This window comes from Microplitis demolitor, chromosome 6 (genome assembly GCF_026212275.2).
Source record: "Microplitis demolitor isolate Queensland-Clemson2020A chromosome 6, iyMicDemo2.1a, whole genome shotgun sequence".
NCBI classification, from domain to species: domain Eukaryota; kingdom Metazoa; phylum Arthropoda; class Insecta; order Hymenoptera; family Braconidae; genus Microplitis; species Microplitis demolitor.
In genome coordinates, this window is record NC_068550.1 from 8,070,751 (window position 1) to 8,088,467 (window position 17,717).

A 17,717-nucleotide genomic window follows, 5' to 3' on the forward strand; every position below is an offset into this window, starting at 1 on the left:
TTGGGATCTGCTATACTCTTGGTTTATACTATATACTATATATACTGTATACTAGGCAACGTAGTATAGCGGACGCATAGAACCAATGAAAATGTATCGACCATAAATTACGTCCGTCGAACACGCGGCAACGCTAACGGCAAACTCCCAGCCATCCGAGCGTCCATCCGAGGATAAAATCAACTTGACCCCGTTTTCTCGTCAAGTACATCAAGTGTATCATGCTCGGTAGATGTCCAGATGAGCTGAACGTTACTAAATTTACTTTTACCATTTTCAAGTTTATAATATTGCTGATAAAAAAATTCTCTCAAGTAATGCACGTCCGGAGAGAAGAGAATGGTAATAATTAACATTCTAAAAGGTGACCAGTCCAATTTTTCAATAAATGGGAATCAATACTATGCGAAATAGGAATGATTACCATTTTTGTGGTAATATTTGACATGTTATATAGTAACCATGCTATTGGTAAATATTAACTTGTAGCATACACTGTCAAAAATTTTTGGTGTGAAACTGGTCTCCGAGGACTTTACTCGGTCTACTTGGTGTGAATTTTCTTAGCGTGAAATATCAAGCGGTGTTCTATTAACGCAGTATGAGTGTTTTTTCACATCGTTCGGTGGTATTACCTGAAACATGGTCCGATAATATAATCTGTAGTTAAAAATTATCAAATAATATATAGGCTACAACACTAGTATATCATTATTATTATTAAAGTAAATTATTTCAAAATACAAATTAAATACCTAGTGTCAAAATAATCGTGTTTTAAATGAATAACTTATACATATACATCATTGGTGATGTGAACGTTCTAATTCACACGGTCCAAAATTCAACACCGAAAGTCGTGTAACTTTTACACCGGCAATGTTGAAAATTTTAACACCATATCATTCACACCACACTGCGGACTCAAAATATTTTACAGTGTAGGAACCAAAGCCATGCGAAAATATTACTGAGTCCTATGTTGCATAGGTGTTGGGACAGTTTAAATATTAAGCGATGCTACACTGAGAGAAAAGTACATGTTTTTCATAGATCATAAAACCAGTTTTTTCTCTCAGTGTATATATACTATAGCATATATATATGGCCAAAAAATTTTTTTGACATACCCACAATTGTAATAAAAAACATTAAATTTCGATTAAAAAAAAAAATCAATATATTGAATAAAATAATAAATGTAATTCTTATTCACAAAATAAATATACGTGTTATCGAATGTGTTTAATAATTTCACATAAAAAAAGAGCGATAATGTAAGAATGAACATGTTTTAATAAAAATTTTATTTCGTAAAAATTTTTCAATGCATATATAACTTTATTTTTAGGTTCTCATTAACAACTAATAGTTTTACTCGTAATTAATAATATTGTATTAACAAATTTTTCCAAATCAAAATTTGTCAATTTTTGTACTTATAAATTTTTTAAATTAGTTAAATATTTATTTATTATTAATTAAATAACCTAATTTTTTAATTATAAATCGTTATTTTAATGATAACCTTATTATTTTGGATTGAACGCAGCCTCATTGAAATTGTAATAATTCCAATGAAGCATAGAAATGATCCCCATGGTAGCATAGCGAACACTACCGCTCACAATTGGAGGAATTACTGTGTCAAATAAATAATACTGCTAAAAAATTTGCGTTACCATATTACATGGTAATTATTACTATGTTGCGCTCTCTTCAATTTGAAATAGTGGAAATAGTGACTATTCACTGTTTACTAATGAAAATTATGTTACTAATTCAACTAGTGGTATACTTTTCACTGGCAATAAGTGACTGTTCACTGCCAAGTAGTGAATGTCACGTAATTTGCACTGTCGTTTTTAGAGAGGCATTGGCGAATATACCATTCGCTTCTCCGTGCGCTGAGAATTTTATAGTAATGATTATCATCATGTTTAGGTGAAATTCGCAATTTTTCTACGATATACATTAATCACATAATTATTGTACTTTTATAATATATGTTTATATTTAAAGCACACTGTGGTAATAGTTATCGTACCGAATGGTTAATCAATATATCAATAATTACTACATAAATACTAGCATTATTATATAACATGATGAATATTACAACCACTTGATGACATATTTGATAATATATCAATAGTTATAGTAATTATGTTGCGGTAGTAATCATTACAATTAATATGAAAACAACCAGTTCCTATCCCATTTTTCAGTGCATTGATCAGTTTAATTGTACAATTAATTACTTATGTTACATTTTATTATTTAATGTTAATATTTCATGCGGACAAAAATATATAAATCATCCATCAATTAAAAATATACGCCAATTGTCAATTTAGGCAGTTGAATGCTTAAAAATGATAGCCTTTTTATCAATTGACAGCTGAAGGTTAGAGCACTTCATTTAAACAAATTTATGAAAAGTTAATAAACTATTGAATAAGTTTATCTCAACAACTTAATTTAAAAACAATAAAATTATGCGGCATTAAATAATTAAAATGTTACTGAGTGACTTTTGAAATCCATGACGATAACTATTACCATCTTGGTACAATAAATATTGTCATCTAAGATTATTATTCGGAAATGATAATAGTTGTCATAATAAGACTGTTTTCAATAGCACTGTGGTGAAAAATTCAAAAATGACTATGCTGTATGGTAACCATTACAGTATAGTAATAATTACCACTAAATTTTCAGCGTGTAGTTGACTATTAACTATATCCTATAAGCAATAGTTTATTTATTTTCTTTAGTTATTTATTTAAAAAAAAAAAAAAAAAGTTTGTCTACAAATAATGTTTTCGTTTTCTTTAAATTTCCCAGGAGTCACTCGTCGGACAAAGCGAGAGTGGCAAGAGATAAGTTGAAAAGAAAATGTAAAATCTTCAGTAGAATAGTATAGTTGGTATCCAATAGAGCAAGTATAGCCGAGGTAGAATAAAATGAAAAAAGAAAAAGTGTAAGTTCATTCCAATGTAGAAAAGAATTGCTTGGAGACAGCAGCCACGAATAAGACAACTGAGAAACGTGATAGTTGAGCATCGAAAAGTTTATAAACTCCAATATTGATGGTAACTTGGTTTCGTATTTATAAAGTGTAGGTTTAATTAATGGATGCAGAGGTAAATAAATTTGAAATAATAAAGTTTTGGATGAAAAATGAAGTAAAGTGTCTTGACGGTATGATTTTCCAAAGGGAAAACAACTGAGAGAAGACTACGCGGGAAATCGATTCGAGATATTGCTCGAGCGACGTATTCGCCAGGGAAATTCCGAGTCGATTCGCTGACGTAAGCGGAACCTACCTTTTTTTTTATCTTTTTTATTTCTTTATCTTTCTTTTTCTGGCGGATGTGCAGATTGACGGACAGTCAGTGGCCCATGACGGAGAGCTCTCGTTGTTCGTTGGTCGGTGACTCGCAACGAGATTCGTGCTTACCTTGCAAATCGTTACAAGTCTCTCGTCTCTCGTCTCTTGGGCCATAAAAAACATCCAAATTATTTACCGTCTAACAATGTACAGTAATTTTATTCCAACAACAATAATAATAATAATAATGAAGAAAAAAATTATAACAATTTTCATTTGTTTAATGATAAAGAGTTCAGAGATAAAACGTCTGAATTGATTAAAAACTAAGTAAGAAAAAGTTTTTGTTGGTATGAGGGACCCGGTATCCGGTAAAAAAAAGTGTTGAATAAGTAGTGGGCATTTGAATGGCCCTGAGAAAGAAGAGCAAGGACTGCCGGTTGATACGACGACATAGTCCTTGGTCGCTCGACGGATAAAACACCGAGGTTGGCGCAATTAAATATGCAAAGTACCTTCTTCCCCCCATTTCCGTCTCCCAGTTACTGCGGAACAAAATGCAAGAGTGGAGTCGAGAGCAGGCAACATCTGCGAGGAAATCCTTTAGTTTCCGAGGCTCAACCCTTACTCAACCTGATGGTGGTACTTTAAATCTTGCTTTGGAAACTATGGTTAGGTGTATATCTCTAATCAAACGGTCATTAATCATGCAAACTACCATTATTCTTTCCGCAGATATTTAATCCATTACGTCTCTCCCATGGATCATTAAATATAAATGCGTGCTTTTAATTATCCTGCCAACCAGTTTTTTGTTTTACAACAAAAACTCGGAGCTGATTTTTTTTTTTTAGAGGACACATTTAGTCGGTGAAAATTTAAAGTTGCTGAGACGATTAAACACTGAATGGGAGGATCCTCGAATGATTGGCTACAAGGGATAGTCTGTTGGAAACTCTAGTTTAGTGACTAGCCGGACGTTGATTTTGTTGATTTAGACTTTAAAACAAACTGCGTTTTATTGACCGCTTAAAATACATCTAGTTTAAAACAAGAACAAGAGTAAGAATGAGGAGAAAGAGAAGAAGAAGAAGACAATAGATTTTAAGTAGGAGATAATTAACAAAGTAAAAAATATATTTTAATTTGTAACACCTATCGTCGTAATATATAATTTTAGATTTTGTATGTTGGTGATTACTCAACTGGACGGAATTTAAATTCAGTAAATCACACTCACCTGTCTTCAGTGCACTATATCCGTCTTGTGCTTTTGAAATTTCTCGTTAGCGTCTAGACTCTAGACACTATTGGTACGACTTAGTCGTTAGATATTTAACAGTTTTCAAATAAAAGACTTATTCAGAGTCACAGTAAGCCTGTGCAAACTTATTTTGTGTAGACACAACACTCTCGCATTAGCCTACAAATCTCTTTTAATGCTTTTTTTTTAATCAACCGAATATTTAAAAAAACATAAAAAAATGAGATGCAGTGGGTGATATATATGTATGTATACATATGCGTATATATTTAATATACGGTGCTGGTGGAGAGGTAAAGGCGTCGCTTCGGGAGAGTATTTGCCAGCAAGTTGATCCCCCCGGAGGTGGGTATATTGTGTAGTATGTTATATCTATCTAGCGGCGTGGATTGTTGTGGTGAGAGGAAACTGAGAAGCCGCGAATTGTACCGAGTGAACGAAAGACCGACGTAAACTCCATCTCTCTCTGTCTCTCTTTCTCTTTACTCTCCTTCCGCCAAATTGTTTTGCCTCGAGCCAGGCACCGTGGTTTGAATATTGAAATACTCGCTTTTTCTTTGCTGTGTTGCGGATGATGGTGCTGCTAGTGCGAGTGCTAGTAATAGTGCTGGTGGTGGTCTCTATACCATATTTCGCTCTATACTGGAGTAAAGTTACAACATCTGCATGAGAAATCCATTGCGATAATCTAGTTAAATACAAATTTGTCTGATGCATATCGTGCAGATACATAAAATCAAGTACCCAGAGAGACTAAATTATACTCTTGGGACGCACTAAAACTTTTGTACAAGAGAAAATTTGCTTTACTTTTTTTTGTTTCAACAAATTTGTTGGCAATGTTGAGGCCATTTAAATTTAAACCATAAGAAAATAACCATTATAAATATACAAAAGAGAGGGACACAACGAGACGCCACTTTTTAGCAAAAAAAATTTTGTTTTGTACATATCTTGTCTCTAGAAAAAAATATGGGGTAAGTTGGTCATCCCAAATAGTCTGACATTCAAGAAATTTTGACCAGAAAAAAATTCCTTCATGTTTATTCTTATTTTAATGAAGATCAGCAAAAAGCTCACGGGATAAAATTAACTTCAGAAAAAAATTTTTTTTGGTCAAAATTCTTAAATGATCGCACTGGCGAAAACAACCAACTTACCCCACACTCTAGAGACCAAACAAAACCATTTACAAAAAAAAAATTTATGCTAAAAAATGGCGTCTCATTTTGTCCCACTTTTTCCTATATATTTTTTTACTTTCTCATCTACAAAACATTATTATTATTATTCAAAAATAAAAAAATAACTTTTCGATTCACACATATTATTATTACAGTGATGGTAATCTCAGTAGCGTTAAATTTATTCATAGCATCCGCTAATCTTATTATGGAATTTTATACCTCACAAGCACTACGCTGGGAATAATATATATATATATATATATATATATATATATATATATATATATATATATATATATATATATATATATATATATATATATATATATATATATATATATATATGTCTGTTTTACGTTTAATTAAATCCCTATTTTAAAAAATTTATTAATTAACTATTTACTCAACTTGAAAACTATTTTTATTTATTATCGTACTGTCAGAAATAATAAAATACTCACGAAACTGGTGTGAGTGTGACGTCGCATCGAAATTGCAGACAGGATGCCTGGAACAGAAAATGGATTTGTCAAGCAATAAGTCTGGATTATTACAACCTCATATATATATATATATATATATATATATATATATATATATATATATATATATATATATATATATATATATATATATATATTTATAAATTTTAATACAAATACAAACATAAATATATGAACCAATAGGTTAAAGGTATAGGTTTGATAATAAATAAAGATGAAAAAAAAAAAAATGCAGCACAACAAAAATAAATAAATAAATAAAATTTTTATCGTTTTTATAAACGATAAATATTGCGTTGACGAATATAATACAAAAGAAAAAGGGGCAAGAGTAGTTGCAGTAGCAACTACAACGAGAAATGAACGAACAAATCGAATGGTCTATGCCGTAAAAATTCTGGATTTTCGAAATGTCATAGTACGCCTCTGGGTATTCGTGTTTTCGTCGTATCTCCATGATGGTACTAGGCAAAAGCTCGTGTATTGAAACTGCTCATAGAAAGAGGAGGAAGAGGATGAGAAGTAGAAGTAGAAAGAGGAAGAGGAACAAAGTGCGTTACCAATTTTGCTACAAAGCGCTTCAAGCAATTCAAGTGACGGTGGTAGCACACTGCGCGTCGCTTCACCCGTTTGTCGATTGCTATTCCTCCCTCACTTCTCCCATCCTTTCTCTCATCCAATTCATATAGACGACGTCGTATTTATATTATATCCTAGTTTGTCGAAATTTCACAGTAAATAGCGATTCAGCAAAACTGGACAACCCATACGAATCCAGAAACATTATTATTAAAAACTCTTATACTTCTTTTGCATGCCTGAGAAAATATAATTTAGATTTACAGTAGATCTACGGAGATTTGATTTAAAAAAAAAAAAATTAGATCTACATTACTTCTAACAAATGTACGGAGGTCAAAGTGAATCTCACAGTTGCCAGGATTTTTTTGGTCGAAGATCCCCGATAACCTTTGTATCCTTAATAAAAAAAAAAATCTCCATTAACATTATTGTGAAGTCTTCAAAAATTCAAGGTCATTGAAGATCTTTAAAGATCATAAGTATAAAATGTTGGACGATTTGATGAACTTCCCGTTAAAAAAAAATTTCAAAAAAGTTCGACATGTGGAACTTCTGAACTCGAGACAGATTAGAACTTTAAAAATTTGGATAGTAAATAAAAAGTTTATATGAGCGAAATTTAAGTCAAAAAACAAATTTTTTAAAACATTTTTTTCTAAAAAAGTTCGAAAAAAGTTCTCATTAGAAACCAATAGCCTAATAAGAATAAAAAAAAGTTCATTAAATGTTCCAAATCAGAGGTTTCAACTTTTTCGGAACCAGGGTAGAATGGAGTAGAAATATGTTTTAGAAAATTTTTCTTTTTATTCAAATTTAGCTCATATAAAATTCTAGATAAACTTTTTTTTTTTTCACTATCAAAATTACTAAAATTAAAAAAAAGTTTCACTCGAAGTTCTAATCTGTCTCAAGAATACAAGTTTCATACGTCAAACTTTTTTGGAATCTTTTTGGAATGAATTTTTTTACACGGGTCATAAAAGATCTTCAGAGATCTATTATAAAGTTTAGATGTAAATAAATCAAAATTATTTTTTCCCTGACGGACGAATTAGTTTTCTAAACTATAAGTTAATTTTTTCTAATTACTTAGTTGTCTTTTCCATTGGGAGCGTTGTTTCTTTACTCGTCGATTTGTTTAGCGAATAGAATACCCCAGAGGAGTAGTTGGATTGGTAGGAGGTATCACCGTCTGAAATGGACGTTAAACCGCTAGCAAGAAAGTTAGATCGGTGGGAGAAGCGTACAAGTAAATAACAAGCAGCAAGAGACATGGCCAGACTACTACTCAGAGGTGTGCGGGATCAGTAGTGGTGAACGAGTGAGAAGGGGCCAAGGGGTTGTAATTAAAACCGGTCGGTATTTACTTGGGGGTAATGAAGGGGCAAACACACAGTTTGTCTCCGTTAGTTGTATCCACTGTCTGACCCGACCTACCTACTTTATCCACCACCACCTCCAGCCCACTATCATCCACCATTGCCTAGGGTGTGTATGTACAGTAAATAGCTGGCTCTTACGGATACACCAGAGACCTGCACCAGCTTCGGATTCTGCTTATATTTATACTTATACACCTGCTTCTGGTTAACTACCACCGTCTGACTATCAACTAACATTTCAAACTCATACACACTAGCCATCTTGTTTTATACCTTCCGCTGACTCCGTTCAAATAATGGTTGTTATTATTTCTTCGATATCGTTTTTCTAAGTAAATTATTATCATTATTGTTATTGTATTGAACAAACAATAATAATAAAAGTATACTGGGTGATATCAAGTAGCATCGGGCTCCTCTTAAGACCAGACGGTTATCTTGGGAAAATATAAAATCTTGATTGAACTTGGACTGTCTTAGCTTAAACTTGTTGGGCTTTGAGAGTCTGTTCATTGCTCAATATAACTGGTGAGTAGAAAATTTTCAAGAGCCAACACCGAGTTCCATATACGTTTTCTTTACTTTAACGTACCGCATCGCTGTCTCCATCTTAATTTTTTTTTTTTTTTTTTTTTTTTTTTTTTTTTTTTTTTTATGTATTTTTTTATTCCAAGTCCGAGGAAAAACTACCGAGAGCTAAGTCAAGGGGTACTCGGTGACTAGGGATTTATCGTTAAAAGTTTTCCGTCTTGAGTAGAGAAAATGTTCGAGTGCCGCGAGCTCTGTGACCTTTTCGAGCGTATTTCGTTTGCGTAAATCTCATTTCTAATCTTCAGGCTGTCTCTTATTTTTTATGCTGCTTCTACTCTTCGGCTCCTGCTTAAGCTTGCTCACGAATATTAACTTAAATTTTTTCTTTTATTAATTTCATCTGTAAACTTAAATTATTAAAATTTTATATATATATATATATTTTTTTTTTTTTTTTCAATAAACTATTTATGGTTTTTATTCAACTCCGTCTTTGGACACTTTTTAGTAAAAACATTTCCTAGATGTCTACCCAGCTGCCACTTGAATCAACAAAAAAATAAAAGAATATATCTATATATATTTTTCTCAAGTGGTACATTCAAAAGAACGTTATGTTGTCTGTTAAGTACGATAAGAATATTGTTGGATAAAGAATCAGTAATAGTTTCAAGACCAGAAAGAAAAAAAAAATGAGATGAAAAAAAAAAAAAATTGACCACTCAAGACAATGCACCGTCTGGCTTTATCACACTTTTTCTGCTTCATTTTTCTTGCTACTTTTTTCGCTTAAGACATTTGTAACGTTTTTTTTTCTGCGTTTAATCAACGTAACGTCTAGTGTAACATCTCAAGCATTTTGTCTAAATATCGTTATTACAAAAATTATTTATACACTGTCAAAAAAAACGGTGGTAGATAGACATTATAACATCGACACGGTGGTGTTCAAGTGAAATACCAATATTGCGGTGCTACTTACACTGTAAAAAATTTATGGACTTGGTGTAAAAATTTTGCTGTGAAAATATTTAAATGTTCAAAATACTTTTGAAGGAAGTTCGAGCGAAACTAGTGAGTCAAAGTAGTGTTTTAATTTTTTTTGTTTGCTAAATTCTCCTGATAGTTATAAAAATTCATAATTTTAATTTATAATAACATAACGAATTGATAAATTAATAATTATCACTTATTTAATGAAAGAAAGTAATTAAATTACTTAGTTATTTTTGACTCATATGGTTTTATAAAATGATGTGGCAACAGCGCGTTCTAACTTCTTAAATATCGATATTCAAATTAAAGCGGGAAAATTTATTTCTAATCTCGTTTCTCGTTTTAACATATTTCTTTGTGTTTTTTCTCAGCTGCTTCCGCGAAGCTGCCAAACCCTCAATAGTATGTATCTCTGTCGATGAACAAGATTAAAAAATAAAGTTTAACTTCAATTATTTAAATAACTACAACGGTAACACTGTTACACTTTAACACCGTTTTCAAAATTTTATCATATTCAAAAAATATTCAAATTTATGACATGTGGTTTTTTATTTCTCAAGGTAGTTGTCCTGCTACAATATTGTCAAAAAGTTATGAGCCATATGCGTAGTAAGAGTAGGTTAGGTTTTAGTTAAAATGAGATATTGCTTTCATTTGATACTGTACGCGTGAGAAGATTACCTACACTACTCATATATTCGTATACACAAATACTGTTTAACGTTTTTTCAAATTATAATTTGACAACGTCGTATATGCTTTACCAGTTGCTGTATAGTGTACTGAGTATCTGTTCAAATTTACCGCTCAAATAGTCAATGCATACTCGCTTACAACATTGTCAAATTCTTTCTGTCCAATGCATCAACAAGTATATTTTTTATTTATTGTTGAACTTTGAGTTGCTATATCTCAATAATAAGATAGTGAACCCTTTTAAAAAAAAAAAAAAAATTCAGGACAAATTCATTAATTTTTTGATGTGCCTGGAGATCAGAACATTTTTCGCGCAACGAAAATGAAAAAAATTACGTAATTTGATTGCTTAAGAGGTAATTCCAAAAATCAGGGGTGGCCTAAGATTTTCGGCTGACATACTAGCATCTATATGCGAAACATTTCAGAAATCTAGTGATCTAGGAAATTTTTACTTTCCAATTTTTTTTATTCGTTTTCGACTTCGTTTGATACTTCAGAAATAAAATTATTATTATGACACCGTTTTCAGGGTTAAATTTAACACCGAGATGCGTGGACTTACACCAATTTTTTTCACAGTGTAAAAAAAAATAAATAAATATTATAGCGATAATAGTTTAAAGTGCAATTGAATAAATTTGATATGTCTCGGATTATAGAGAATAGTAAGCGAAAACGACAGAGAACAATTGGACGTAAGCCATCGTCTTGAGTGACAGCGCAGATGTGGCAAAAATATTCACAATTACGTGTCCGTCGTTCGTTCGTTCGTTCGCTTGCTCACTCACTCTCCCGACGGCTCGTGAATAATAGACGCTTTCCTTTACTTCTTACAATTCGTATAAACCGTGACAATCCCCTTCTTCATCTAATAATTCTTACGTATGATGTCCCGTAGAAATAGAAATTGAGGAAGAAGTTGAAGCAGAATAAGAAACAGAACCAGAAACAAAAGCAGAAATAGATACAGATATGGTACCAGTACCAATAGCGTTAGCAATAAAATCTCTTGGCGTTCCGGAAAATTCGAAGCGGCCTATAGAGAAAATTGGCACAAGGTTTCATCTTGGACGCCATTTTGTCGCTTGCATCGTGTCATTTTTCAATTTTAGCACACCAACACGCAAGTAATTTTTCGATTTTATACGCGTGGATAGTGACCGAGTAATGCGGAAGAACTAAAACAAATATATATCTGACAAGTTTTGTTAAAACAATCAATCATTTTAGATTATTTATTTTTATTTTTTAAATTAATTTAATTTAAACTTGAAATTTTTGTCAATTTTTATCGATACACGATTGATAATAAAAAATAAAATAAAAATAGCGCGAGGGGTGAGTATTGAATGACGGGACACAAATGAACGTTTCTCTGACGCCCGAGTCGAATTATCGATTGTCCAGGGTGTTTGCAACACGCAACGTTTGCCACATCGGACAGTCCAATTAGTCTAGCCTCATACACGCTTTTTTTTTACAGATAATCGGTGACAGTATTTTTTTAATAAATATCATTACGTTATTTTTTTTTTTTTTTTTTTTTTACTAAAATTTAAAAAAACGCGGCTTACACATTCAAGCAGACGGTGAAAAAAAGAAAAATTTTTTCGAAAATTTGCTTTAAAAAAAAATTTTTAATTTTCTGTAAGAAAAAAAAACTAGTAATATTTAAATTTTAATAGATGTTATAGCATTATAAAATAAGATTTAGATGTGTGAGAGAGCAGAAAGTAAACTCTTAACAAAATTGGATCTGTTCCAAACCTCAAATTCGTTTTACCTTTTTCTTATATACATTTTCTTACTTAACTTTTTATACACATAATATCCTACAGCTTTAATATCATATCTATTTTTTTTTTCAACTGAAAATTTAAATATTAAAAAAGAAAAAAAAATCTAAAATGAATATTTATTCAAAAGATTAAAATTTTTTAATTAATCGCAGCACAATAATAAATTGTTGAAACGGTAGATAAATAGCCTGGAGAAGTTGGAAGCGTTATTGATAAGCAGACAGGATTTCGCCGGAAGGCTAATCCAACGTTTGTAAGGGCGTTAGTGATAACGGGATCACAAAGCTTTCAACCGAATATTACAAGCTCCAATGAGTGCTGGTCAATCTCGTCAGATTTTAAAAGATACCTCCCCATGTATCCGAGCTGGTGATGCCAGAAAATTTTCAATAAAACATTTTTTAATATTCATAAAATATACGTGATATTTAGATGTCGAGATATAAAATGAGTTATCTACAGAATACATTATTTTAAAATGCCATAAAAACCAAGGCGGTCTTGAATCTGAATAAACACTGTAAAAAAAAATAAAAATAGTGCATACGGTGCTTTGTATGCAACAAGATGCTAAAAAGGTAGATGTGGATACATAAATTATATGTTTACATATAATTTTACGAATAAATAGAGATTCTACGGTAAGTTATTTTAAATATATATAAAGATAATTCAGAAAATATATTTATTAAATATTTAAATTACTAGATTGCATTAATGGGTTTTATAATGAATGTTAAGTAGAATTTTTTTTTTTTTTTTTTTTTTTTGTAATAGCGAAAAATTGCCAAGAAAGGGGAGAGCTGAGAAAAATATGAAGTTAATAAAAATCAACTTTTTTATCTGGAAGATGCTAAATCTTTTCTTGGACACTCATATATTTAATGAATTTATGAAAAATTTTTGATTGGGATTCAAACATTTTTTTTTATAGTTTTAGCCAAAATGGAGTAGCCTTAAAGAATAAACTTTCTCAAATATTTTAATGAAAATTTGTAAAATATAATTATTCATATATTGATTTTAGTGAAAAATTGCAATGGTCAGATGGTTAAAAATAATAACTATTTCAAAAAATATTTTGTTGATATTTTTGCATGAGCAAGATTTTGAATTTGGAGGTTTGTGATTTATATTTAATTATTAATACATTGACAGCATCTTTGAAAAATTTTTAATCTTTATAAAAATGAATATAAAATAAAAATAAAAAAAAATTAAATTTGAGTTTAGTTTATCAGCTCTAATTTACTTCCTACAGAATCAAGTTAAGTTTCTTCATTAAAAAGTTCTAAGAGAAAAGCGCTATGGAAGTTTAATTTTTTGTTATTTTAAAAATTTTTAATGGCTGCCATTTCTTTAACTAATTGACTAATTTTTACTCGTAAACAAAAATTGACAAAATTTTTGTAGAAAAAATCAATGGTTTCATTAGTTATCAATTTTTTTTTTTAATTTAAAATTTCATACATGTCTAGTGAATATTTTCTCGACTAATTTAAGCATATGCATAAATTCCCACTTGATTGCAATCCAAAAAATAAAAAAAAAATTGTTTTATCCAATACGTACTGAAATTCCCTTTTATATTTTTTTTTACTAATATTAAAAAATGTAGATGGAAAATATTTATTTAGTGCAATATTAAATGCATTTTATACAAAAAAAAAATTTTTTATTTAATCCTATCAAAGCATTGCTAAATAAATAACTTTTTTCTCTTTAAACTGGATATATGAATTGAAACGTTTCTACTTTGCGATAAAATATTTATATGACTAAAAAATTTTTATTTCATTTCTTTATACAATATGATTTCATATATTTCCGGGGAAAAATAATTTGTATCTATTATGTAAATTTACTTCTTTAGATCTACAGATCTGAACCTTGGAATAGATCTCTAATCTCTGATAATTTCGGCAGGTCGTCAAGAATTCGAGATCTATTATGATCTCTATTGATCTTAGCCCATTTCCGAAGACTTCACAATAATATCAATGGACCTCGGTTTCGATTTATGTAGATCTATGCAGATCAACAAGTTATAAACATCAATTTTTCTCATTAGGGCTACAAAGATCACCGGAAATTTCCGTGATTTTCCACAAATCTTCGTAGATCTCTTGAAAAAAAACAACCCTGGCAACTATGAGATCTACTTCGATCTACTGTAGATTAAAGTAGATCTAAACTACATTTTCCAGAGATTTATAAATGTATTTATAAATTTAAAAATGAAATAGATTATAAAAGGGAAGGGACTGCTGGTATATAGTTTTTGGTTATAATTAAAGTCTTCAATTTTAATAGAAATTGAAAAGGGCTGTAGGTTTTAGGACAGAAAATGCATCTCTGGTGATAAATGTGCAAATCAGAGTTTATATATATATAGATATATATAACTACTGTGCGCGTACACTGATGTTATATTGGCACAATTCTCTTTCCAGCACGTTACAAGCTCTCCAATTGATTTTCGAATACATGATATGTGAAATCGCTGACGTCACATAAAGTAATCGTGTTAATAAAAACTAAAAGGGGCTTAAAAATTAAAAAGTTATTGAAAAAGAAATATGAAATAAAATTTTTTTTAACGTAAAAGTGGGTTTGAATGCAAAGAACAAAAGGAAAAATAAAAAAAAAAAAAACGTGTCCAGAATCTCGATAACGCGTATATATTTTTGCGATAAAATACGAATCCAGTAGTATGCCAGGTATAAATCAATTTCCTGGCCGGAAGCAAGAGAACTGCGCCAGACAGTGGGAATAGAAGTCGACAAGAGTTTTCGCAACGTCGATGATATTTTTCTCCGAGTCAATTTCCTTTTCGATTCCCACCGCTTCTCTAAAAACTTTACCGTGCTCTTTAAACAAAAATAATCTTCCGGTCGTGTGAAACATCCACAAGATAAATTATCGACACATATTATGTACATTTGTCAACTTATAAAATATTTATAATAATAATAATAAAAGACTACTATTTTTACTATTTAAACGTCAATAAAAACATAAATAAATTCAATCCGGATTCATACGTGAGATAACCTATCATTCAACCATACGAGTGACAACATATATATAGATATATATATATATATACAGTATACTATTTACTGGATATATATATAGTATGTCGCGGTTCAGCATCAGCAGGATGTATGTTCCTCTCAGTTCCGGCAATATTATGCATTCGATGAGCGCGTAAACCAAACGCGTTTTCGTATAACAACCGTGTCCATGCCGCGACATTGCTAACGATGCATACGTGGTTCATGTTCCATGTGCATTTTATACCAAGAGATATTATTACCAATACATCTAAATGCATAATATATGTCCGCAGGGTTTACCGATTCAACTATGTTTATATTTATTTTCACATTCAATTAATTGTCCTTAGTAATAAATTATTTATATACTTTGTTTTCTAAACTAAATTTATGATAAGAATTTCATTGTCCATGAAATTAGATTGTATCCGAAGATCGGAACGTTTTTCGCGCAACGAAAATGAAAATAAATTTATGTAACTTGACTGCTTAAAGGGTAGTTGGGGGTGGCCTGCAATTTTTGGCTGACATGCAAAACATTTCAAAAATCTAAACCCAATAGATTTTTTTTACTTTTCATTTTGTTTTTTTATTTTCATTCCGCGAAAAATTTTCCGATATTCGGGTACATAAATTAAAGTCATAGGAAAATTCACTTTTAAACTGGAGTATATTAAATCTTTTAAGTTTTATTTATATTTTAAGAAAGTGAGACTAATTTTAAATTGTGATTAAAAAAAAAAATTTAGTTTTGGCAAAATGTACTATTTTCAAAAAAACTTTTAAAATTTTTAATAATACAATCAATTCATCTGAACACAATTTAAAAGAAGCTTGAAAAAAAATAAAAATGAATTTTATTTTTCAAAATTCTGCTAAAATATTTTTTCATTTTTGTACTAAAAAAAAAATAGTTATCAAAAATAAACCCTTATATTTTTTACCTTTGCGATATTTTGATGTACCTGAAAATCGGAACATTTTCCTCCGAACGAAATTAAAGAAAAAATGAAAAGTAAAAAATGTACTGGGTCTAGATTTTTGAAATATTTCGCATAGGCACTAGTATGTCAGCCGGAAATTGCAGACCACCCCCAATTACTCCTTAAACAGTCAAATTATATACATTTTCTTCATTTTCGGTTCGTGAAAAACATTCCGATTTTCAGATACATATATTTTGAGACAAACATATTATTTATAATTAAAATATCGCAGCGTTCGTAATTCAATAATGAAATTACAACCTTGTAATTATTTTTGGTTAACCTGAACTTTTTTCACAAACGACAATTTCAAATCCCACAAAAGGAATTAAAAGAACAGTAAGAACCAACAATTAATTTAAATCACTTGGCTCATTTAGTGTAACATGTTACGAATATATTTGTATGTTATTCATTTTGATATCATATATTTATATGCACGTGTGTAGGAGAAGTTGGACTTGGATTGTTAGTGGTACAACTAAGCAGGGTGTCAGACACGTATAAGTAGTAGCGGTCGGTATCTGTCAAGCACGGCAGGCAACAGACAGCTGGACAGACAGCAAGCCTGCTGGAGATACGACAGTTTAGTTAGTAGAACAGGTATTAATGTGAACGCGATTGTTGATAAAATACGACAAATAACTCACACTAAATATTTAATAAATTAAATTATTTACTGTCCCATAAAGTTCTGCTGAAAATTAACGTACCTGAAGATCGCGAAGTTTTTCGCGGAACGAAAATAAAAAACAAAATAAAAAGTAAATAATCTATTAGATGTAGATCTTTGAAATGTTTCGCATAGATGCTACTATCAACCGAAAACTGCAGACCCCAACTATCCCTTAAGCAGCCAAATTGCATATGTACCTGAAGATCGGAACGCTTTTTGTGGAACGAAAATAAAAAACGAAATGAAAAGTAAAAAATCCACTGGTTCTAGATTTCTGAAATGTTTTGCGCAGGTGTTAGTGTCTCAGTCGAAAATTGTAGGCTATCCCAAGTTACCCCATAAAGAAGTTCGAGCGAATTTAGTGAATCAGTATTTGAATTTTTTTGTTTGCTAAATTCTCCTAATAGTTATGAAAATTCATAATTTTAATTTATAATAACATAACGAATTCATAAATTAATAATTATTACTTATTTAATGAAAGAAAGTAATTAAATTACTTAGTTATTTTTGACTCATATGGTTTTATAAAATGATGTGACAACAGCGCGTTCTAACTTCTTAAATATCGATATTCAAATTAAAGCGGGAAAATTTATTTCTAATCTCGTTTCTCTTTTTAATGTATTTTTTGTTTTTTCTCTCAGCTGCTTTCGCGACGTTGCCAAATTCTCAATAATATGTATGTTGATGAACGAGATTAAAAAATAAAG

The 17,717-nt window shown here is 30.5% G+C and overlaps 1 protein-coding gene across 1 annotated transcript in view; it reads right to left on the minus strand.

Moving 5' to 3' along the window:
* The window catches only part of LOC103580569 (uncharacterized), a 221,879-nt gene that overhangs the window by 197,555 nt on the left and 6,607 nt on the right, over nt 1-17,717 (minus strand). The window contains exon 2 of the mRNA XM_008562374.2: nt 6,250-6,296. The gene's annotated coding sequence lies outside the window, so the exon portion shown is untranslated. The remainder of the gene's footprint in view (nt 1-6,249; nt 6,297-17,717) is intronic.